We start from the raw sequence: 27,595 nt of genomic DNA on the forward strand, positions 1-27,595 counted from the left end.
CAAGAGTTCTATTGACACAAAATGGGTATTCAGAAACAAGATGGATAAAAATGGCATTGTCATAAGGAATAAAGCCAGATTGGTTGTTAAAGACTATTCTCAAGAAGAAGGAATAGATTTTGATGAAACATTTGCTCCAGTTGCCAGACTTGAGGCCATCAGAATCTTTCTAGCCTATGCAGCCCATGCCAATTTCAAAGTCTATCAAATGGATGTCAAGAGTGCATTTATAAATGGGGAATTGGAGGAAGAAGTTTATGTAAGCCAACCTCCAGGATTTGAAGATCCAAACTTCTCAGACTATGTGTATTATCTGTTGAAAGCACTCTATGGACTAAAGCAAGCACCTAGAGCCTGGTATGAGACTTTGTCAAAATTCCTTCTAGATAATCACTTCACAAGAGGTACTGTTGATAAAACTCTCTTCTTTAGAAATGTTAATGGCTCTAAAATACTTGTTCAAATTTATGTAGATGATATTATATTTGGATCTACAGATGATAAGCTTTGTAAAAAGTTTGCTAAGTTAATGCAAAGTAAATATGAAATGAGCATGATGGGAGAGCTAACTTATTTTCTTGGTTTACAAGTTAAACAAGTTAGTGGTGGAATTTTCATTAGTCAAACTAAATACATTTATGATCTTTTAAAGAAGTTTGACTTAATGGATTGTTCATCTGCAAAAACTCCCATGGCCACTGCCACCAAGCTTGAATTAAACAAGGCTGAAAAGTCTGTGGATATTTCAAGTTATAGAGGCATGGTTGGCTCACTTTTATATCTAACTGCTAGTAGACCTGATATAATGTTTTCTACATGTCTCTGTGCTAGATTTCAAGCTGACCCTAAAGAATCTCACTTAGTGGCTATTAAAAGAATCTTCAGATATCTCAAAGGGACTCCAAATCTAGGAATTTGGTACCCTAGAGAGTCTGGTTTTGATCTAATTGGCTACTCAGATGCAGATTATGCAGGCTGTAAAATAGACAGGAAAAGCACAACTGGCACCTGTCAATTTCTAGGGAACAAGCTTGTGTCATGGTTCAGCAAGAAGCAAAATTCTGTTTCTACATCAACAGCTGAAGCTGAGTACATTGATGCTGGTAGTTGTTGTGCACAGATACTATGGATGAGGAATCAACTATTTGACTATGGTTTGACTGTTGACAAAATTCCTATTTTCTGTGATAACACAAGTGCCATTGCCATTACTGAAAATCCAGTGCAGCACTCAAGAACCAAGCACATTGACATCAAGTACCATTTCATTAGGGAACATGTGATAAAAGGTACAGTGGAACTTCATTTTATTCCAAGTGAAAAGCAGATTGCAGACATATTTACCAAGCCACTTGATGAATCATCATTCGCAAGATTAGTAAGTGAGCTAGGTATGCTTAATTATTCATAAATTTATGTCCTCTATATAATCTGTCTTGAAGCCTGAAATGAATTTGCTGCAAGAACAAAGTTGGCTTTTAGTAAAACTTATTCTATCAACGAATATTCCCTATCCGTTGAAAGCCAAAATTGTTCTATCAACGGATGACCATTATCCGTTGAAAGATAAATACATTTCTGGTAATTTTATCCCTCAACGGATAAAATAGTGTTGATCGTCAACGGATAACTATTTACCTTATCCGTTGAAGTGTCACATCAGTTACTTTAAGTGAGTCACAGGCCGTTGATTCTTTTACTTAACCGTTGATACAGATATACACTATTGTATATATTTGTATTAAAGGCAGTTTTCAGAATTTCTACAGTTTTCTTTATTCTTAAACGGCTGTAATTTGCTTGAAAGTATCATTTAATCATTTTATTTACGTTTTAATTCAAGAAAGTATAAAAGCCCACTGAATTCTAATTTTCACTTTACGCTTTCTTGCAATTTTTATTCTCCTTCTCTCCCAAAATTCTCAAGTTTTTCTCTGCAACCTCTACTCACAACAATGGCACCAGTAGTCAAAATTATGTCTCAAACAGGATTTGTTTATGAAAAGAATAATTTCGTAGCCTTGGTTGAAAAGAATGAAGCCCATTCTGATTATCACAAGATGATGGACTTCATCAAAAACTGCAAACTAAGCTATGCAATGCTGGAAGCCCCAACCATCTACTGTGAGGTGATTGAGGAGATTTGGACAACTGCAGAGTTCAACTCCACAGATATGACTATTGCCTTCTCTCTCAAAGGTAAGGATTATTGCATTAACTGTGATGATATACAGTCTTGCTTTAAGCTGCCTGAGAATAATGCCATGACACCACACACTGATAAAGATGTATCTGCTATGTTAGATTCCATAGGCTATGCTTTTGATTCTGCTAGTTTAGGTAGTATTAGAAGGAAAGAGCTTAGGAAAGAATGGAGTTTTCTTGGAGATGCCTTTATTAAGGTTTTCTCTGGGAAGATTAGCAATTTTGATGCCATAACTTCATCTCTTGTTAATATGCTTTATATGCTAGTTTCTGATAGGTACTTTAATTTTAGCAACTGTGTCATGCTAGAATTAGGTTCCAGATTAGGTAACAAAGCTAATAGACCACATAACATCTACTATGCTAGATTTTTTATGTTATTGGCTAACCATGTTGCTGAAGGATTGGTTATATCAAATGAGAATAATAAACTCAAATGTTGGGCACAAGAGAAAAGGGTCCTTGCAGACCTTTTGAGAATGAACCTCAACAGCCAGGTGCCATTGGTATATTTGCCAATCATGAATGCACCACAGGTAAGTGAGGTAAACACTTCTATAACTCCTACTATTTCCAACCCCATTGTTTCTTTGTCTTCCAGTGTGGCAATGGAATCTGTGTCTTTGTCCAAACAGGTTCCTACCAAAGCCACCAAAACTAAAGTTTCAAAACTCAAGTCAAAGAAAACTACCTCTGTTGTTTCTCAAAAGATAACAGTTGTAACAACTACCATAAACCCTGAAGGGAGTGAACAGGGTGTGAGTGGTGAGGGGAGGGGTGAACATCAAGAAATCCCCCAGGATAAGGTGGGAGAGGTGAGTGGTACCCAAGCCAGCCAAGCCACAGTCTCTCAAAAGACTGTGGTGGTTCAAAAGGAGTCAAACACATCCCTAGTTGCATCCTCCCAAAAGGGTGCAACTATTGAAAATAGTCCCCAACCAGGGACACAGACCAAAAGAGGGAGGGACACTGAAGCCACACATTCACCAATTAAAGCCTTTTCAAGGAAGAAGAAGGCCAAGACCCTAGTTTCCACACAAGGGGCACACACAGCACAGATACATCCACCTGTATCTGTGCCTTCTCAAATTCAGCTTGATGTGATTCCAGAAAATGTGGAGTCACAGCCCCATTCTCTCATAATAGAAACACACCAATCATCAAACTCTCCATCACCCTCTCTGGATGTGGATATGATATTCACATCAATTCCTGATTCTCCCTCATTAAAACTCAGAGAGGAGCCCCACTCAAAACCTGATGATCATCATCTTTTAGATGATTTGTTGGATCATCAGCCAATTCTTTTAGATGTAGTTGAAGAATCTGTGTCACCTCACTTAAAATCAATTCACACAGATTCAACAATTATGTCACTTTCTATATCTACATCTTTTCCTTCTTCAACGGATATCTCTCATCCGTTGACAAGTGGTTGTTCTTCAACGGATAAGCTTAACAACAGTTATCCGTTGATACCATCAGTTTCCACTTCAACGGATACTCCCTATCCGTTGATGGTCTCTACACACATAACAGAAACAATTCCAACTGTAGAGGACATGGTTACTGTACAATCACTTTTAGGTTTGAGGGAAGGGAGTGATCTTTTGAGTGAAAGGCTGGGTTGCTCCCAGGCAAAAGGAGAGGTTCAGAGTCACCATATGCATGCTATTTCTTCCAATATGGCAAAAGTGAGTGAGAGGAGTGCCACCTTAGCAGGTGAGGGTGAGGGTGTGAGGGTGTGTGTGAGCCAGGGGGAGACCCTGATGCAAAAAAATAGAGAAAATTAGAGAAAGGCAGGTACAGAAGATATAAGGGTGGATCCAGCCATTGCTAGTGAGTCAATGAAAGTGGATGATGCAGAAAAGGAAAGACAATTTCAGCAACATTACAAAGCTGTAATTGATAACATTTCCTTGGATGCTGACACTTTTACTCATCCTATTTCAGCCTATCAATTATTGGCTGCTCAGGGAAATGTGGAGGCAGAACAGACTTTAAACATTGTACACACTTCAGAATCTCTTCTCAGAGATAAAGCTGCTGTTAACAGGCTGCCTTCTCAAGCTGGTGAGCCATCTGAAGAATTTGGAGTAAATTCTAATGATGATGACTCTGATTCTTTGGATGAGAGCATGAACTTAGGGGGAGTAGCAGGCCCAAGTTCTGTTCCAGATCTTCCTGAATGGGCATGGGCAAAAGCATCAACACCAGGAGAGTTTGGTGTCACTTTGGTCATACAAGTCATGACAATTCAGAAGGCCCTTCAGGAGACTATAGATGCTGGTACCAAGGCAATTCTTCAAGCTCATCTGGACTCTTTGCATCTCTTGCAGTTGCAGTAATTCAAACAGAATCTAAGTGTGGATGAACTCAAGCAGGACATTACTGATCTGAAATCCTACAATGCTGAGAAGTTGGATTCAGTCATACCTTATGGTACTATGCAAGATTTGTTGGGGAGACTGAGGAAAGAATCTGATGCTGACAAGAGGCTGGCCAGATTGGAAACCAGAGTTCAGATCATTGAAGACTCTATGGTCACCATTCTTCAGAATCAACAAACTCAAACAAATCTACTCATGCAGCTGGCAAAAGCACAGGGCTTGACCCCTACCCTTGATGATAACAAAAAGGGGGAGAATAAAGGGAAAGGGGAAGGAGAGCCATCAACAACAGTTCAAATATCTCAAGTGCTAGTTCCTGCCATCACCACTTCTCCAACTATTCAAATCAAAGGAAAGCTTGATGGAATTGATCTAATCCAGATAGCAGCAGCTGAATTGCAAGTCAAAGAGCAAAGGAAGAAGATTGATGAAAAGATGCAACAAATTTTTGGTTCTACAACTTCTCAATCACAATCTGTGAAGCATAGCACAAAAGTGGAATCAATTATTATGGAGCTCAAGCCAGTAGGGAGGAATAAGGTTGGAGAGACTTCTTCCAAGAATCTGAAATCTATGGTTCTCAAGCCCAACAACAGATCCAATAAGGACTCTACAAAGAATCCTCTAAGCCTTGCTCAGATGAAAGGAGTGGATTTTCCTCTTCCAAAGCCTGATGAAGACAAGCTTTTGGGTAGAAGTATCACAAAGCACAAAGAGACCATGGATGTGGCTGTAAGGAGGAACATGGCTATTATCTTCAGAGAGGGAAAGAGCATATGTGTGATGCAAGGACATCCCAAATTCTCAATAGCCAGGAGGGAAGAAACCAGAAGGTTGAAGGAAGAAGCCAAACAGCTAAAGGCTGACAAAAGAGCACAAGTAAAGCTTGAAAAATAGCTAAAGTCAAGTCAGGCTGAAGAACAGAAAGAAATTGAAGATAAAAGTGAAGATGAAGCTATGGGGGACATGGTTGATACTGATATGGAAGAGAGAAGTAAGGAAAGAGAAGAATGGCAGAAAGGGAACAGAAAGAAGGCCAATGCAAAGAGAAAGATGGTAGATAAGACTGAAGAAACCCAATCAAAATCCAAACCACTATCTTCTATTCCTGAACCCATTGTGCCTGACCCCTTCATGAACATTCATGGTGAAACAATCATTCCCAAGGAGGAACCAATTGATTGGGACACCATCAAATTGCCCACCTTCCTAACCTCTTCTCCACCATCAAAGAAGCAGAAAAGAAGAATCAAATCAACACCCTCTAAAGCCTCAATCAAATTCACACAGAAGCCTAAGCCTAAGCCTCAAGCCTCTAAGGATGATTATGTTCACATCTGTGACATAAAAGAATTTTCAGACATTGAACTCTATCTGGATGAGCTGGAGGAAGTAAGGGGAATAGCTGCCTACAGACAGCTACCAGAAAGACTAGTGTTCAAATACAAAGGAGATGGGGAAAGAACTTGGCCTCTTTACAGAATTCTGAATGAAGGCTACTCTACCTTGATTAGAGTCTACTCAGCCATACAAAGGGATTCTGGCTTTACCAGGACTGCCAAGACTGAGATTCTCAACAAGATTGCCAACTTAAGGAAAACTTGGAGGGAGCCCAATGCCTTGCCTAGAACATTACTCATTCAAGAAAGAGGAATTACAGTTCACAAATCACCTCATTGGTTGATGGAGTTCAGAGACAACAAAGGAGTCAGAAGATTTCTCAGAATTGAAGATTAGCTCAAGATTGCCAATAATGAAACTCTCAAGGATATGCAATCTAAGTTGGACATCAATGAAGAAGATGAAGCTGAATTCTACAGACAACTTCAACTTCAAATAGAGGAGAATGACAGGAGGCTAGGAAAGAAAACAAGGGATCAAAGGAAAAGAAATTAATCTGCTCAGGCTAAAGGAGCACCCTTGGAAACAATATAATTCTTCAATTCCATCTCAGCATACACATTTTTGCAGCACTTTTGAATTTCTGCTTTATTACAGTTTATATATTTGTCAAGTGTTTTGTTATCATCAAGCTAAACCCAAATTTATGCCTACGGTTCTAGTAGACATAAATAGGGGGAGATTGTTAGGAATATATGTATTAGTTTGATGATAAGTTAAACAAAACACTTAAGTAGAAATCTAGTGTTTGTAGCCTCAACGGATAAGACCATCTTGGCTATCCGTTGAACGAGTAGCTTTACTTAGCAATAAGTTTAGTATTGTAGCACATTTCATTCTCTGGATTCAAGTTGTAATTCTTAGATATTGTAGGAAAGTATCAGTCATGTTGACTACTAGTGGATATGCAAATAGGAGGGCTAATTGTAAATATTTCATGCCTTGTAATTTTGTATAAGTGAAGAAGTATCAACTGATATTGAAGACCTTCAACGAATAAGAAACAAAGCTTCAATGGATGTCTCTAATGCTTTAACGGATAATATCCATCAACGGATAAATGCTTCAATGGATAATATCCATCAACGGATAAGTGCTTCAATGGATAAAGACTTCAACTGATAATGCATCAACGGATAAAGCTTCAACGGATAAAGCCTCAACGGATAAGGCATCAACGGATGAAAGCTTCAACGGATGCTTAGTTCATTAGCAGTTGATAGTGACAATTCATAAGCTGACAGAGGCACATGAGTTGACAGAGATAAACTGGAATGTGGAAGCCTCTTGGAGGAATCAAGAAAATGCAGCATTTCCATTCTGGTGCAAACAAGGAAGTATTCAAAGATTCACAGATTATCCTAGATTGCATTGGATAGAGAAATGAAGAAGAAACATGTGAAGAGCCTTTTTAATTGTATTTTACAGTTTTGTCTTCACTTGTAAACTTGGTGATATATATAAACCAAGTAGCAGCTAGTAATTAGATATGAATTTTCCTAGAGTTGTTTAGAAAAATCCAGAGAGAAAATCATCTAGTTTGTACTAGGAAGCAGCTGTGATTTAATTCTTTGAATCACAGATTTTCTGAAATAACACATCTCTGGTGGAACAACAAATCCACCAGAAAAGTTTTTAAGTTCTTTGTGTTCTTTACATTTGTGTTTGAATATATATATCTGTTTGTATTAGCTTCAAGCCATTCACACACATTTGCTCACTAAAACACTTAGCCTTAGAAACTACTCAAAACTTGAAAAAGTTTTGAGATTTACATTCAACCCCCCTTCTGTAAATCTCATTGTTATTCCACTGGGAATAACAAAATCTGCTTAGTTTTGTTCTGTTGCATCAGACTTTATGATCAGTATTTACAGAATTTAATCTCTTTGTGTATTATGTGCTTAATTGAAAAATATGTTTAAGTACTGATTGTTGTCTAATCAATGTTTCTAAACTCTGATAGTGATATGTCTGTTTAGGTAACTATTCAATCCTATGAGGATAAATGTGCTAGATGCTGACCTAGTGGTCTTCAATAAACAAGGGATCCCATGTAAGAAATAATTATTTCTGTGGAAATCTATTGACACAAGCAAATTCTGATATTGAGCTTAGTTGAATTTACTTTGTCTATCTTATTACTAAGTCACAAACTAGAAAATGCTACTCATCTGTTAAGTTCTGATGCTAGTAAATCTGTTGAATGTACTAAGTGCTGATAAACCTCACTTATCAAAAGAAAAAGAAAGAGAAACAAGGATTAAAAATCAGGTACTCCTTTGAGATCTAGAGTAAAAATGTGGAAGGGAAGACCCAAGTGCATTGCTGGTATTAAGTAATATGCATCAGAAAAGCAAATAAAAATATTTTCTTGGTGACTTTTCACACTCTATGATTACTGGAGAAATACTCTGATAATAGCATAAATTCTGATAAGCAGTCGTGACTCACTTACACTGAGAAGCCACTGTAAAATAGAATTTAAAAAGATGCACAAAATTAGCACAAAATAGTTGAGGTGGACTCAAGCATGAATTCATTCAATAGTAGGTTTCAGAATAATGACAGGTTTTTAGTAAAGTTTTATTTATGCTTTATTTCTAAGATGTACTGAAGTGAATCAGACTTTACTCTTTGTCTGATATTTAGCTTAATGCACACACTAACCACTCCATATGAATGATGAAAATCACTGTGGGGACCTATGTTGTTTTAGATGAACAGTCATTGTGTCACATTGCACAAATTCTGAGGACAAGTTCTGATTGCATGTTCTGATGATTAAGTTCTGAAGAATATAAATCAGAATTTGTGTGAGGACTTACTAAAATAGGCATTCCTTTTTCGAGTTAAGAAATTATGTTCTGATGACTGTTAAGTTCTGATATAAGTCTAAGTTCTGATATTACAGTCTGATTCTTTACTTGACTTATTTGTGGATAAAATTTGACAATAGTCTCAGTTTAAACCAGAATATGTTGAAGTGGAAGATTAATAGTCACTATAGTTAGGGATAGTGGTACTTGTACATGAACAGTCAACTTTTACTTGCTTCTTGTGCATATTAAACCATGTTTTCTCATTCCAATGAATGTTTTTCTTTTTCCAAGTCTGGGGAGACGAGGTAGAATTAATTCTACCTGTAACCATTTAATTTCTTTGCGTCTCCTGGCATTCTCTTGCCTATATAAGCAACCACTTCACATCAGCCTTCCCATCAAATCTTTTATCACAAACTCACCTTCGTAATCTTTATATCAAAAACACCATGGTCAATTACAACATATTTTTGAACTATGAAACATTCAACATGGAGCTGAGCTATGCCGATTGGTAGCAGGAATGGCACGTTACTGCCATTCCTGATGAGATATGGGACTCCGTTCCCCAGGAGGTACTCACCCACCTCCTGTTCTTCTACATGGACTACCATCGCCATCTGGAGCGATTGGAGGAGGAAGGGTTGGAAGCTCTCCGCCAGCAAGAGCGAATCATTCGACTCGCTATTCTGTTTGTCGAGAGTAGGAAGAAGAAATGATTTATTTTCTTCTTCCTGTTTTTCTTCATCATTAGCCTTGCCCTGTTTCTTGATCTAGGATAAAGGTTATTGACGTTAGGTTTAGCAGCTTAGGGCAATCTTGTAAAAAGTTCTAATGTAATTTAAAATTCATGAATGTATTCTCTTGATATATTAATGAAATTTGTTTTTGTTTCAAGATCTTGTCCCTGAGATATTTTGTAATGCATTGATAAATCCTGATACATATTCATATTCTGATGACCATATAAATTCTGTTTTAACTTAAGTTCTGATTTTATTTTATCAGTACTTGCTCGTTCGATTTATTATGGTCCTTTTCACTCGATTTTTTTCAGAATATTGATGTTGCAGTGAAAAATAATTAAATAAGTGGGAACAGTTTCAATTTTGAATTAAAACTGTTTCACCTAGATTAATGGAATAACTTGGTAAGTGGAACGGTTTTTCCTTGAAAAACTGCAAGTGGGTAAGTAATGATTACTGTTTTCTCGTGCCCATTAACTATTCGTTTTTACTGCATGTCTGACAGGTGTCCAACGGTTACATTTTTTTTCAAAAGTATAAGTAAGACAGAGAGAGGTTTTTTTAATCTTTTATTTCCTTTTATACTTTTTCTCTCTATTTGCTTTTACTCTCTTTCTTCTTCTAACGTTGGTTTTTCATATAGACATTCCATCAAACACCTAACAGGCACTTATAAATCTCGATTAATTTCATGACACCTAAGGATTTAATCATTGATGGAGCTAAATTTGTTCCAAATAACTATGCTGCAATTCTTGATAATGCTGAAGCTCCGTCTGAATTGCATTTTGTGCAAGATCTTCTTGCACACAGTGAAATCGGGTATGCATTGACCCAACCTTCAGTATTCTCAAGCCAACAAGTTCTGACACTTTGGAGGACTGGAAACTTTGATAATGGTGGTCCAAATGGTACTCCTAGTATTGTTTTCAAAGTGGATGATTCTTCATATGCAGTCACTCCTGGTACAATACGCAAGGCTCTACATCTTCCAGAAGGATGTACTTTTTCAATTCCAGAGGAATCAGCTCTTCAGGAGTTAATGGCCAGTTTGGGGTATGAACAGAGTTTGGCAAAGCTTGGGCAGTTGAAACGGGCTCATATCAGAAGGGAATGGAGCTTCTTCTTCGACTGCATCACTAAAGCTTTTGGGAACAAGTGTTCGAATTTTGATGTCATCCCCATAATGAGTCAGCACATCAGGTATGCCATTATAAACCAAACTCATTTTGATTTTGCAACTGCTATAATAGGTTTTATTGGGGATAGGATGACAGAGGATAGGAATGTTGTCTACTTTGCTAGATTCTGTCAACTTATATATACTTTTTGTACTGATGAACCTCGACTAACCAGTACCTTAAGCTCTACCTTTCAAAGTTGCAAAACGTTACTTTAATGACCTGGTAAATACTGACACTAAGAAACAAGTGATTAGACCTTTACAGATTCCTCAGTCTGTAAAACAGATCTTAGTAAATGCTGATCCTGATTCCTATAGATCTGTTTATCCTGATATCCAACCAACAACCACCTCCCAAACACCACAACAACCATCAGAACATACCACTCATACTACTCAACCAACCCTCAGGCAATATATCAAATCCTATCTCTCCACTTCACAGACAGTTCAACCCTCATCCTCAGCACCTACTGTGAAGCCTTCATCTTCCAAGCTTAAGAGGACAAAGACTGTTCCTCACACACCTCAAAAGAGAAGGAGGATTGCTTTGAGAGTATGAGTCTGACAGTGAGGAACAGGTTTCTACATCAGAACCTGTTATCAAAGAAGCTGAGACAGTGACTTCTCAGAAGGATTCTGAAATTGGGGGATCTAGGCTTCTCAAGAGGCTTAGAAGAATGACTGTTCCTGAAACTCCCAAGGAATCCATATCTACAACGAGATACAAGAAACAGAGGGCAAAAAGGCCAGTTTCAGATGATGAAGAAGCAGTAGCTAAGGAAGGAGATCAGGAATCTCTGATCTCACAAGAAAAGGAATCTGCTAAAGTCACTACTTCTCCATCAACTCCATCTCAGGAAGCTGTTCCTGAAAAGGCCAACACACCATATGTGTCTCCTGTTCAAAAGTCTGTATCTCCTGTTAATACAGGCACAAGTGCTGATATTGATATCCAGACCTTGGTTGTGCCTGAAGTAATTCTTTTAGAAGCTCCAACAGCAACTAATCCATCAACAACACATGTTACTGATGCTGCTCAAAATCCAGACTTCTCTTCTACACCTTCTCTGCATCTAGATGCTGATGATCAGAATATAGGTGAGCATCAGGATATGGCTGTTGATCAGAACTTAGAACCAGATCAGCAATTAGAGGATGCTGAAGCCTCCATTGCTACTCACACTGTTGTTTTATCAGAAGATACTGATTCTGTAAGTTCTGATGCTGCAAATGCTGGAGATACTGGTGATGCTGCTCCAAATATAGATGCTGATGAAGCAGGTCCTTCAGGACATGCTCCTCAATAAACCATTCTTAAATATGAACTTGTTAAGAAGTTTGTTACCAGAGAAGCACCAGTGCCTTGGAGTGAAACTCCTGCAGGACAGGAGTGGACTAAGAAATGGAACTCAGTTTCCTGTGTTCCAAATGCAAAGCATCTTGCTGAGCACTTGACAAAAGCTGATGAAATGTTAAATTCTGATGATTTCAAAACCCAGCTTAGAGTCACTGCATTGAGTACTAAACATCTACAAGGTCTCCATTCAACTACTCATGCAGAGCTACACAAGATTCAGGAAGAATTCATCAAACAGGACCAAATTCAAAAAATTGACAAGAAAAAGTTCTTCCAACCTACCTTTGACAGGATTGTTTATATTGAGAAGACTCAAGAGAAACAACAAGCTCAGATTGATGATATTCTGAAAAATCAAGCTTCTCAGCAATCTCTACTTACTGAAATCCAAGCCTCAGTGGAATTGCTTGTCTCTCTTCTACTACCTGCTGATGCCAAAAAGGGGGAGAAAGTAATTAAGTCCAAATGCAAGACTGGCAAGACACTGAAAGGGAAGGATGATGAAAAGGATGATCAAGGAAACTCTGGAATGGGTAGAGGTCATAGTCAAGGTAGAGGTTTCTCATCAAGAAAAGCTGAAATCACAAGTCACAGGACAAGTTCTGATACTGGGAAAAGAATTAGTTCTGCTACTGGTAAAAGGATAAGTTCTGATGAACTTTTAGATCTTGATGAAGAAATGACAAGACAGTTATTTCTTCAGGAAAATCCAGGAATGGACTTGGAGAGTTTAATGGAAGAAGAAGCCAGACTTAAATCAGAAAAAGTCATATCTAAATCTGAAGCTTCTGGTAAAAAGACACTTCCAAAAATCAAAGGCATTGTGATAAAAGAAAGGACAAATACTGAAGCAACATTGGCTAAATCACAACCGCAGATAGATCCAAGATCCAAGGGTAAAGAAAAGGTTGGTGAACCTATCAAGGTTTATGTGCCTCCTGAGAATGAAGAAATCACTGATGAAAAGGATGATCTTACTCTGACTTCAAGAAAAGTTCTTAAAACAACCTCTGACATGGCTCAAGTTGTTCAGAGTCAAGAGACAAAAAGTTCTGATATTTCGAAGAAGCAAGTAACCTCTGACATAGCTCAAGTTAACTTGATATCAGAAGTTAGACCAAAGACACTCCTACCAGGATTCACTAAAGCAAAACAGACTCAACCTTTGAAGACTGATGCAAGTGGTTTTGAAGCAAGAGTAGTTACTGGAAAGGAAGCAAGAGATAAAATTGGATTGGGTACCAATGATCCAACTTCCTTGAGTGAACCAGGTATTGGAGCAACTCCTGAGAGATTGAATCAACTGGAATCTGTACAAATGGTTTACCATGCCTACTTGAAAGAACACATCTTGTTGTACTTCATGATAGATGGTGGGGTTTATCATATAAGGCAAAATGCCATTCCATTGAAGTATTTTGAAGAATTGGAGCATGTACTATTCTTACTTCAAGTGGATGACAGATTGACAGGAAGTGCTGCAAACTATTTGAAGGATCAGATTCAGAGACAGAAAAGGCTTTATTCTGTTAAGTCTGACAGCACATATGTTCCAAAGTACAGAGATCACAAGGGTGATATGGTTGAAATGAAGCCCAACACTGCTAAAATTATAACTACCTTTCTAGGTTACAGGGCTGTGGAATTCAATGTTGAGTCTGATAAAGCTTATTTGATCAGACTAGATCAGGATATAAGAAAAGCAAAGATTAATGATCTCAGGGCTGCAATCTTTCAAATTGATGAAGATAATGCAGAGCTTAAAGATGCTAAAAGGAGGATGATTGATGAACTTCGATATGCTGAGAGATGTTTGTTGAAGAACTATCTCAGAACAACTCCTGACATCAGAGAGATCAGAAGATGAAGCCAAGTCAAGATCTACAACTGATTAAATTCTGATATTTGTACAGACTGAAGCTGTTATCAGAAGTTAAATATTGGTAAAGCTTTAAGGACTGTAAGTTGTAGTTATCTAGTCTAATTCTCATGCATTTGTACTTAATGTTTTTGACATCATCAAATATCTATTAAACTTGTATATTATGCTAATTTACAAGTTGGGGGAGATTGTTAGATATATTTGATAATGTCATGGCTAATATGATTTATGTTTAGTTTTCAGATCTTACTTAAACAAGATAAATCAGTACTTACTGAAAGTCAGGACTTAAGGATATCAGTACTTATATTATCAGGAGATAATCATCAGAAGATGGATATCAGAACTTAAGTGCTGAAGGATGTTCAGATAAGGACAGTAGTTGTTTAAAGGAAAGAAGATCGAGATAAACATAAGAAAAGATATGCATGAAGAAGGAATTCTATGAAGAATAGAATACTTGGAAGAAAAGATATCTGATTGATATATTTTAGGAAGCAGAATTAAATTCCATATCAATTAGCGATTATCTTGTAACTGTGTAGTATATAAACACATACATAGGGTTTACACTATAAGTGTTATCATATTCGATAAGATTATTCATTGTAACCCTAGCAGCTCTCGTGATATTTGTTCATCACTGAGAGGTAAGAGTTCCATACTGTAACAGAGTTTATTGTTTCAATAAAGTTTGTTTTCTGTTACTTGAGATATTAAAGTTCGATTTGATTGTACTTTACACTGTATTCACCCCCTCTACAGTGTGTGTGACCTAACAAATAGGTTTGAGAAATAACTCTGAATAACTGTTTGTATTTCCTCGTTGATTCACACCATTCCCAATCATTATTTTTTATTCGATCTATAGCATTTGACTTTTTCCTTTGTGATGCATATTGATGAAAACTTGTGTTTTAATCCCCTTCTTTCAACCAGAACTGCTTAGCGCGTTGCTTCCAGTAGATTTCTTGTTTCTCCAACAGCTGTAAAAACTCCCATCTAACCTCATTATATATACTGATGCCATGAGCATCTCTTCTAGAATGTAATTTTCGGAGTCTATCTCTACACATCTTCAATTTTCCTCTGTACTCATTACTCAATCCCCTCCCCATTCTTGCAACTTAAGTCCACAGTACTCGATTTTTTCCATGATTTCTTTATCTGTAGCTTCTTCCCATCCGCTTATAACAATATTCTTACACTCATCTTCTCTTAGCCAAACATTTTCGAATTTAAATCTACGTTTCTTTGGCATATACACTTGCTTATGCAGCTGAATATAAATTGGTAGATGGTCTGATGTCGAAACATCCATCACCCGTAGCTCTGCATGTGGAAACAAATCTCGCCACATCTGATTTATAAATGCCCTATCTAATCTTTCTTAAGTCCAGTTTGGCTTACCTCTTGATTTCTCCCAAGTGTACTTTTCACCGTTGAACCCCATATCCATCAGCCCACAATCATTGATCGCCTCCGAAAAATGTGTCAGCAAATTAAGTGGTTGTTCATGCCCACCTCGTTTACCCCTACCTCCATCATATCATTAAAATCACTAAGAATACACCATGGAAGCGTTGAATTTCCAGCCAACCCCCATAATATTTCCCAAGAAAATCTTCTCGTACCTCGTTCGGGACAACCATAGTACCCCGTATATCTCCATTTCCCTACTTGTTCATTTTCTACCTCAAAATCAATATAATGAGTATCACTATCGGTTACCTGACATCCACCCTCAGTTCTCCATAGCAGCGCTAGTCCACCATTGTGCCCATGTGCCTCCACTACCCAGTACTCCGTTAAATGAATAGCTTTACACACCTCTTTTACTTTATTTCCCTAGCTAATATTTCAGATAAAAATATAATATTAGGTTTTATTTAGTTGGGTAATCTCCTTAAGAAACTGAATTGCTCGTGGTTTACCCAACCCACGGTAATTCCACGCCAAGATACTCATTTATCTAGGCGGGCCTGTAATACAGGTCCCGCCTTTAGCTCATTTTATGGCCAATTTGTTGTGTCCTTATCCGACTGTATTATAGGCCCATTTTCCTCTAAATCTGTTGTCATATCCACATATTTTCTTTTCACATCCAAAATAATTATATCATCTTCAATTTTGTTCCTGCCTTGTGCTTATCTCCTCCGTGTTTAACGTATCTTGATTACCTACCTTACTCCCCAAATCTCGCAACACATAATAGATACCCCCTTCAGCTACTGGAATTTCACCTACTCTACCATCCACCTCCATGAAACGTGCTGCCTCCGTAGCACAGCCATCTATATCCTTCAAATTTTCCCCACACGATGTCCAAGCCTGACTCCTATCATCCCCATTCTTCAACCACCGAGATCCAATATGTTGATTCTTCATATTGCCCACAGGTGCTCGTAACCATACATCATAAGCTTTATCAAGAACTTTATCTAGGTTTGCATATGTGACTGCACAATCATGTTCTAAATGACCCAATATGCCATATACAAAACAAAAAGTACTCAGCCTTTCATACTTAAAGTTCACTCAATTCCATGCACCTCCCTCTCTTTTGATCTTCATCCTTCTTTTACGTGGCTTGTTAATATCCATTTTAACCCTTAAACGTACAAACAGTCTTAACACCACTATAGTATTTTTTGGATCCACCTTAATAAACGACCCTATATAGTTCCCAACACTTTACAAAAAAAATTCAGAATTTATCCCTATTGGCAAATTATGGAGTTGAACCCATATATCTATTATGTTTAACGGAATTAGGTGTGGATCTTCATGCTTTTCTAGTTTTTTATATACCAGTAGGCTCTGATCAAATAGTCCACGGGCCTCCCTCCATAACTTTCTGAAGATCTAGAACATGAAAGAATGTAAACGAACACCTCTGACCGCCTAAATTATGTATTTCCATACCTTCTTTTGGCCTCCACAATGATGCTATTATATTCTGCATCTCCTGAAAGTTGATATTCTTTTCCGTAAGAAACTTCCCTACTAGTACATGTAGTGTTCACATTTTGAACCTCATTTTCCCCCTCGATCACTACTCCCCTTGCTTCCTCTTCCTCCAATGTCATTTTTGAATACATTTCTTCCATGTTTCTCATTGTTGTTCCCATATCGCTACCCTCCAAAATGCCTTGATGTTTATAAATTAAAGAAATAGATAACCTGACTAATAACTTGTCATTTGACAAGACGCAAACTTGCAAACTTGTAAGACGGAAACGGGATACTTTTCCGTTAGGCCATTATCATGCTTATATTTTGGATATGAATATATTATCATAATTCAGTATTTGAAAATATGGAAATTGGCATTGCTTGGTGGAAGTATTTTTAAATAATTAATTGAATAATCGGTAGATAATTGTATTGATTAATCAAAATATTAATTGAAAGTAATTTAATTTAATATATAAAACTATATATATTTAATTTTCTTATTAAGCTTCTATAAAATTTACAAAACAATACCATATATCGTTAGTCCAATTTAATATTTAAGTGATAAGGTTAAAAAAATCTCATATCATTAATTCATATTTAAAATTTAAGTAATTTATTCATAATAATGAGTACTCCATTATTTAGTAATTGGAAAATTAGTCTTATTATATATTAATGTGTGGTATGCTAAAATGTTACATAACAAATTATGAACAAAAGTTTTTGAAACAGATGAATTGATTGAGTAAACCTTGAGATATGAGAGTAATTCAATTGTAGAAACTAATTTAATTATTAGGAATTTGTGTAAAAGATTTAGGGGAATACGATGGTCAACATAAGTTAATGTTGTGAATATGTTGTGAACTTGATAATTTCATTAACAAAATACCTTAGTAGATTTTACTAAGTGAAAAATGTAGCACTCGGCGGATAAGGATTGTAGTCCCGGCGGATGACTCAATATAGTCCCGACGGATGATGATTTATTATCCATCGAGTGAGTAGCTTGTGTAACAACTAAGTCTGTAAAACATTTCTACACACATTGTCTAGATTCTGTAGTAGTACTCAAGTCATGTTGACTTTAACTAGATATACAGAATAGGTTGATTAACTGTACATAGATGATGTCTTATAATTCTGCATAAATGAAATAAAGTCAAGTGCCAGATTGCTACCCAACGGATAAACAACAATGTCATTCGACGGATGATCAACTAGGCAACCCGACGGATGATCATGAACCCGACGGATAAAGAATTCAAACATCTGTTGACAGTGACAACACAGTCACATGCGTCGAGTGTATGCAAATGGAATGTGGAAGCCTATTCAACTGGGTTTTAGAGAACAAAGAAGCATTGCCATTTCCATGCTATTATGAAGATATTAAAATATGTTGGAATAGAGTAATGAAGTAGCATAGTATTAGACTTGATAGGTTTTGTTTTATTATCTTGCCTTATTACTTTGTAATCTTGGTGATATATAAACCAAGAAGTAGCAAATAGAACACTAAGCAACTGAGCAAGATTATTATTCTCAGAGAAACATTTGTAAGCTGAATTCTTAGCATTTCTCTGTAAACTTAGTTGTTCATATTTGTAAACAACTGTGAGCTAATTACTACACAGAGTTCTCTTGATATAATATATATCTCTGGTGGATACATTCAAATCCACCAGAAAGTTTTTAAAGACTTATGTTTTTAATTACTTGTGTATTGATTCATTCCAAGTTATTATTCCGCAGTTTGTAAATCAATTCACATAGTTATATATTATTAAGATAGAACATTTTATATCTTTGTGAAAAAGTTTCAAGAATTCCATTCAACCCCCCTTCTGTAATTCTTGTTGCATTGTTAGGGACTAACAATTGGTATCAGAGCAAGCTCTTGATAAACAAAGAGTTTAAAGATCACAACAAAAAACAGCAAGATCAACAAGAAGGATGTTGGAGTCAAGTTTCCTTTTCTGGATAAAGATAATTACCATCAATGGAAGATAAAGATGCATCTTCATTTACTTTCTCAAGATGAGGCCTATGTATATTGCATAGAAAGAGGTCCTCATGTGCCAATGAGAGCTGCAACTGGAAATGAGCCATCTGTCCCCAAGCCAAGGCATGAAAGGTCCGATCCTGATATTGAACAAGTCAGGAAAGATAAGAAGGCCATGAATATCTTGTTCAATGGAGTTGATGGTGACATGTTTGACAACAACATCAATTACAAAACTGCCAAGGATGTTTGGGATACAATACAGATTATCTGTGATGGCACTGAACAAGTCAGGGAAAATAAGATGCAGCTGCTAATTAAGCAATATGAGCACTTTCATAGTGAAGATAGTGAGTCTCTCACTGACATTTTTAGTAGATTTCAAAAACTACTAAATGCTCTAAAGTTGCATGGAAGGGTCTATCAGATAAAAGACTCCAATCTTAAATTCCTTAGATCTCTTCAAAAGGAATGGAAACCAATGACAGTCACATTGAGAAACTCTCAAGATTATAAGGAGTTTACGTTGGAGAGACTGTATGGCATCCTAAAGACTTATGAACTTGAAATAGAGCAAGATGAGAGGATGGAGAGAGGAAAGAAGAAAGGATGATCCATTGCACTAGTTGCTGAGTTAGAGAAAGAGAAGGATATGAAGATGGAAGCTGTTGAATCAACTTCAAAGGTCTGTGAAAACAAGGGCAAGGGGCTGGTAGCAGAAAATGAAGATTCTTTGAGCCAAGATGACATGGAAGATATTGATGAACATCTATAATTTCTTTCCAGAAGATTTACCAAGCTCAAGATCAAGAAGAACTTTGGAGCAGCTAAGCCAAATAGAAACGTGGTGGATAAATCAAAATTCAAATGTTTCAAATGTGGCTTAGCAGGGCACTTTTCCAGTGAGTGTAGAAAGTCAGATTCTAACAAAAAGAAGTTTGAGCCTGAGGATTATAAATAAGGATACTTTGAGTTGCTCAAACAAAAGGAAAGGGCTTTCATTACACAAGAGAATGACTGGGCAGCAGATAGGTCTGGATGAGGATGAGGATGTCAGCTATGTCAATCTAGCCCTAATGGCCAATTCTGATGAAACAGAGACAAGTTCTTCAAGCAATCAGGTAATCATCACTAACCTTGCACATTTATCTAAAGTTGAGTGTACTGATGCAATAAATGACATGTCTATAGAACTATATCATTTGCGTGTTACACTTAAGTCTCTTACTAAGGAAAATGCTAAAATCAAAGAAAATAATTTGTTTTTAAGTGAGAGGAATAATGTGCTAGAGTCTCAGTTCATTGAATTTGAAAAATTAAGAATTGAATGCAAAATTGCTAAGGATGAATTAACTAAGCCCTTGAAGAAAGAAGAGATCTTGAAGAAGCAGCTTGAACGAGAACAGGAGGTGATTAAGGCATGGAAAACATCTAGAGATGTTCATGCTCAAATCACCAAAGTTCAAGGTATTGAGTCCTTTTGTGATGCAGCCTGGAAGAAGAATAAGGAGAAGCTGGAATCCAATTTGGTGGAAGGATTGCTAACAGATGTAGACTCGACAGATGATGAGGGTCATCCGTCGGATAACAAAAAGGGTTATCCATCGAGTGATATAAATCCTCATCCGTCGACTGTGAGCAAGCCTGTGAGTAAAGCCAAACTTGTCAAGTTAAATGAGAAATATGGATCAGTTTCCAAGAAATTTGTTCTAGGAGAATCCAGTCAAGTAAAGAAGGAGAGAAAGGCTAATGTTGGTCATATGACTGTCAAGCAATTGAGTGACAGTCTGGAAAAAATTGAGACTAAGACAGAGGCTAAAAAGAAAAATAATAGAAATGGTAAAGTAGGGATTAACAAATACAATAACTACACACCTGATAAATATGCTCCTAGAAAAATCTGTGTCAAGTGTGGTAGTGTAAATCATTTGTCTGTTAATTGCAAATCTTCCATGCCTACTCCCAAATATGTGACACCTCACTTTCCCAACATGAATACCATGTCTTCTATGCCTATGAATGTTATGTCTACACAGAATATGAATGCACAGTTTGCTAATATGCTATTTGCACCTAATCCTTATTATGCTGCATTTAGTATGCCACAAATGTCATTTAGCATGCCTTACTGGAATAACATATTTACTAATAGCATGCCATTCCCTGTTAATTAAAATATGCATGATAATTCTGCTATAATGAATGGTTTCAAAGGTCCAACTCAAATGACTAAGGATGAATCTGATATCCCCAAGTCAAATGAGATCAAACCTAAGAAATAGAAAAAGAAAGCTAACAAGGCAGGACCCAAGGAAACTTGGGTACCAAAATCAACTTGATTTGATTTTAATGTGTGCAGGGAAACAAAAAGAATCTATGGTACTTGGATAGTGGTTGTTCAAGACACATGACTGGTGATTCTACCCTGCTCACAGAGTTCAAGGAGAGAGTTGGCCCAAGTATTACTTTTGGAGATGACAGCAAGGGTTATACTATGGGATATGGCTTGATTTCAAAAGACAATGTCATCATTGAGGAGGTTGCCTTAGTGGATGGTCTTAAGCATAATTTGTTGAGTATCAACCAGCTTTGTGATAAAGGCAATTTAGTAACCTTCAACTCAGAAGTCTGTGTTGTGACTAACAAGAGGAGCAACAAAGTGGTTCTCACTGGTGTGAGAAAAGGAAATGTGTACCTAGCTGACTTCAACTCATCAAATGCAGTTGATGTTACTTGTCTTCTCAGCAAAGCAAGTCAGGATGAAAGTTGGTTATGGCACAAGAAGCTATCCCATCTAAACTTCAAGACCATGAATGAACTAGTAAAGAAAGAACTGGTTAGAGGCATTCCTCAAGTAGAGTTTTCTAAGGATGGATTGTGTGATGCCTCCCAAAAAGAAAAGTAGATCAAAGCATCATTCAGAAAGAAGCTTGATTCAACAATTGAAGAACCTTTGCAACTGCTACACATGGATTTGTTTGGACCAGTCAATGTGTTGTCCATCTCAAGGAAAAGATTTTTCCTAGTAATTGTAGATGATTTCTCAAAGTTCTCTTGGACATATTCCTAAAGTCTAAAGATGAGGCTAGTGAAATCATCATCAATCACATAAGGCAAGTCAATAATCATCCTGATTTCAAAGTTAGAAGAATCAGGAGTGACAATGGAACTGAGTTGAAGAATTCTGTCATGAGAGTATTTTATGAAGAATATGGGATTTTGCATGAGTTTTCAGCAGCAAGAACTCCACAACAAAATGGAGTGGTGGAAAGGAAGAACAGATCACTTATTAAAGCTGCCAGGACAATGCTTGAAGAATCTAAATTACCAACATATTTATGGGCTGAAGCTGTAAATACTGCATGCTACACTCAATATATTTCTCTGATTAATCAAGCAAAATGCATGACTCCCTATCAATTGTTCAAGAACACGAAGCCAACTCTAAATTTTCTTCATGTCTTTGGCTGCAAATGCTACATCTTGAGAAATCAAACTGATCAGAATGGGAAGTTTGATGCTAAAGCAGATGAAGGAATTTTTGTTGGATATGCTGTTGGTAAAGCATATAGAGTCTACAATCTAAGAACCAACATTGTTATGGAATCAATACATGTTGTGTTTGATGATAAAAAGATTGAAGGACTGCAAGATGGAGATTACCATGAGAGCCTCAAATTTGACAATATGGAGATGGTTAGTAATGACAGTGATGATGAAAGTGATCAAGAAACAGTATCAAAGGATAATGCAGAAAAATACACTACCAATGAAGCACAAAATTCAACATCTGTCGAGTTGCATAATGTTTCATCCGTCGGGAGACAATCTGCCTTATCCTGTCGGGAGACAACCAGCCTCATCCGTCGGTACTCAAAATTCACCATCCGTCGGGTCATCAAAAGAAGCTGGAAGTCAGGATAGATCACTTACAGAAAGCTCTCCCTTCTCAAATCAAAGATCCATTAACTCAGGGGGAGTTTCTAACAATCAAAACTCAATCACACATCAAGACAATAATGAGGCCTGTAACACCCCCAAATCCTGGGTCGGGGATCCAGGTTGTCACGAGTTCCATTTCCCTTAATAACACCCAATCTTAATAAACAATCAACTACTCTGTACTGTGACCCCACAATAAACACACACACCACAAGTTATAGTCTCAGAGATGAATATCCAAAAATAACATGAGTCATTTTATTCCAAAATTATATGCCATTACACCTTAAAAGGGTTTCTGAATAAATTTACATTTCTTTGCCATTATTACAATTGATAAAGATACATAAGTCTGGTACATCAAAAGTTGAAAGCCTAGCCTATTGGTAGTTCCTACCTCAGCTACAGCGACATCAACACCTATAGGAAACTGCGGAACGTTTCCTATCCGCTCGTGAATTGGGAGCTTGGTCATGTTCATCTTGTCTATCTGATGTTGTGTGATGAAAGAAGAAAGCAAGGGTGAGCAACAACCCCACCGAAATAATATGTATAATAATTACCAATATATGAGCATTCTCATAGTACTCATGAAAGTCTTGGTCAAGAAGAAATGAACCAAGCTGATATCTTAACGCGACCAAGTCACAAAATATTCAGTATATATATACATATATACTTTTCACAATCTTTGAAATCCTCTGACATGTATAATATACACAGAGTTCCAGTTTATAACTATATAAAAATATCGTTGCAAGGTGATCTCATATTTCTAACCTTGTCTCAACATTTTTCTGAAAATCTTTGACATGCACAAGATAATCATTTACTAGATATAAGTTTAAAAGATGAAGTTACAAGATACTCCAATATACTTATATCTTTTCCGAATACTACTTGAACTACCACCGTTCAATGTATAAATAGTTCCTCCCATAGATTAAGCTACAAGACAAAACTTGTATAGAATCAATCTTTAAAATATCATCAAAATAAAATGAAGTTACGAGATACTTCATTTGATGCAAACATCATTTTGAAAACTCGACCCTGCCAACACTCAACAATCGCCTAACTGTAGCCTTTCTATCGAAGTCCTCTGGGTAGTGTTGCAGAAATATCCAATTGGATGATGAACTCATTACGGGAGTTTGCCGTGCCAGGAAGACCACTTACGATGATCAGTCGTAGCAGTGCAACCCCACCATTTTCTACATGTAGAGGAGAACCTGTCGGATTTACTTGTCAACCGAACACTGGACTCCTAAGGAATGGACCGTCTTAGCGGAACTTCCGTGCCATTTGGGCCAATATAATAAGGCTGGGCCGGCGCCACTCGACCACTTACGCCACTCCTAGTTCAGATGAAATCCATGACCCTGAAACGTAAAGCTCGTTCTCCCTTTCCCCAAGTAAAAACTTGTTGATACGGCTCCACTAAGAAGTCGTATCTAGTTGGAAAGGAAAACTCACCGATATTTCCCAGGCGATGCCTGTTAATGGATTAACTTGTTCCCAGAATTTTACTTCCCGAGAGTTGGGTAAGTAATCAAAAACTCTTTTGTCAACACAGCAACCTTGTTGCGAATATAAAACACACCACAGAGCCGGATCCCTCAGGTTTTGAACGAGTATTTAAATCCCCTTCGAAAGGAAGATCTTAAATATAAAAATGGGTTTTGGGATCCGCCCTAACTTTTAAAAATCATTTTGAAGACTCGAAAACATTTTTAAGAATGTTTGGAGTAATGCCGATTTAATGAAATAAATCAGTCCCGATATATTAGAATATATCCGAATATTATTAATTAAATAATATTCCCATAAGAATGATCTTTTTAAATATAATCGAAGTAGAAGTTTTAAAACTTATACTTGAAATGAATATTAAATAACCAAAGATATACTTATACGAAAGTACTATCTTTATTTGTATAATCAAAAGTAAGTTTGATTATCGACACATTATTCTTTAATAAAATAAAGAATATTAATTAGTAAATAATCGGAGTCATAAGTCCTCGAATGAATATTCAAATAATATTCATTAAATAGAATAAACGGAGTCATAAATCCTCGAATGAATATTCAAATAATATTCATTAAATAGAATAAACAGAGTCATAAGTCCTCGAATGAATATTCCAAGTAATATTCATTAATTAAAATAAAGTTATCGAATAAACCTTATTCGATTAATAGTTTTGAAAACTATATCTACATATTATAAATATATATATATATAATATACTCGGGAACATCGACTCCCGGTTTAGAAAAATGTTCACCTTTCGGTCCCCTATACTAAGGGTATACGCAACTACTACTTATCTCTAGCATAGGTATTATGCAACTTATAAGCATTTGAATCAACAATTATATATCAAGATTACGAAACAGACATGCATATATACCATATCAGCATGCTCCAATATATAGCAAAATTTGCTAATAACAATCATGCACTTATCACAAGATAATGCATATATATATATTCATCACAACAATAGTATAACGGGTAGAAAACTTGCCTGAGCGACTGAGGGTGGTAAAAGGCCTGGGACGAGCCTGATAACCTATAAACAACATATAAGTTGGAATTAAACCAAAGTCGCTTAAGAATCTACACTTTAACCTACTAGACTCTAACGCTCGCTTTTGCGCTTAACGATTCACTTAAGTCGCTCGAGTACCCTCGGCTTCACCATTTTTAATAAATTAACCATTAAGGGTTTTAAGGCGATTCTTTCGCGAATACCCTCCCAACTGCCTAATCCACTTTAAATAATTGTTTCATATCCCAATTAGTCATTTAAAGTCCTTGACCAAGGTTTCAAAGTAAGGCAAGGGGTAATGGTTCGTTCGCGAAACGCCGTTACTTAAAACGGTCGTTTCTCCTAAACCGTACATCGGAACCAAGCGAACCATATATCAAAACGAAGCTTACGACATGCTCTAGCTAATCATGGCAATGTTACAGATTGGTCAGTGAGTTATCTGGTCCGAGATTCATGTACAACAGTCTAAGGAAAACGGGCATTACGACGGACTATGTTTACGAGTTTTCCAAGTTTCTCACTACACCAAAACCTCACCAAAAAACCCACAATTATTAACACATCAAAACCTCAACTAAATAATACTATATCAGTCCTTATTCTCCAGATTCTTCATCTCAACCAACCACAATCAAGTTCTATTAACTATAACAAGATTCATTCACCAAATCACTCCAAATTCAAATCAACTACTAGTAATCACAGATCATGCTTCTTATTTAGAAAACCAACCATCAAACTAACTAATAATCAAAGTAAAGGCTAGAGTTTGAAGTTTATACCTTCCTTGGGAGGTTTTAAGTTGCTAGGAAGCCTTATGGAGCCTCCTACAAGCTTGATCTTTCCAAAGAAATCAAGAACACAAAGTTAGGCTTTAAAGTTTCTAAAAGTCCGATTGAAAGAACTGTAAAAATGAGGGTCTTACCATGCTTATTTGGACGAGACTTGTGAACAAGAGTTGTAGGCCATCTCAATACCTTTCCAACGAGCTAAAGAACACAACATTGGAGTGAGTATTGAAGGAGATATGGTAGTTTGAAGTTGCTGTATTTATTTTGGCCGAGAGCTTCTTCTTGCAAAGTCAACTCTTCTCTTTTTGATTTATGTTATTTGCTTGGTTGATTCTTCTTTTTGTCTTGAAATTTGTTTTAACCTTTTTACCATGGTTAATTTTGTATGGCCCAAAATCACCCAACAAACAAAACTCCTTTGTCATGCTTATGCAAGCAAGCTTGTGTCATGTGATGACATCATCATCCACTACCTTTTTGATTAATCCCTTAATTACTTGGCTAATAACCGCTGATCTGTTATACGGTTCGTTTATCATTTATTTTCGTTCATCGTTTGAGGGATCATATCCGAGATCTTATTACTTGGGTTCCCCTAAACCTTTCTCAATATTTTGTATTCCTTTTATGATCCTCTCTTATAATCCTTGAATTTAAATCCTTTTAATCATGTTACCTTATACTCAATTCTTTCGGTATCTGGTGGATTTTCGGGAAAAATCAAAGTGTTCGAATTTGGATTCTGACGATCTTTACATACACTTATATACCATATAGAGTACTAATAAGATCTCAGAATAACAATAAAAGAACCCCTACAAAGTGTGGCATGAAAATTTTTCTTATTCAGCATAATCAGCAAAATCACTATTCATAAGGGTTTCAAAAATTCTAAAAATTGGGGTTATTACAGTCTCCCCTCCTTAAAAGGATTCCGTCCCGGAATCGGATAGAAAATGAATAGGGATGCTCTCTTAGCATTGCACTTTCTAACTCTCAAGTAAATTTTCCCACATTGTGGTTCTACCATCAAACTCTAACTAGTTTGATAACCCTTCTCCAAAGCACTTGTTCCTTTTCGATCTATAACCCTTCCTGGTTGCTCCATATAGGTTACATCTGGTTGCATGTCTATGCGCTCATACGCCCCTATTTGTCTGGAATCCGGATTACACTCCCTTAACATTGATACGTGGAACACGTTATGAACTTGCTACATGTTCAAGGGTAGGGCTAGCTCATATGCTAACTTCCCAATACGTCTTAATATATCCAAGGGTCCAACAATTCGTGGGCTTAGCTTTCCTTTCTTTCCAAACCTCATCCATCCTATCCAAGGGAATACC

The sequence above is a fragment of the Apium graveolens genome, chromosome 3, assembly GCF_009905375.1.
Source record: "Apium graveolens cultivar Ventura chromosome 3, ASM990537v1, whole genome shotgun sequence".
Classification (NCBI taxonomy): Eukaryota; Viridiplantae; Streptophyta; class Magnoliopsida; order Apiales; family Apiaceae; genus Apium; species Apium graveolens.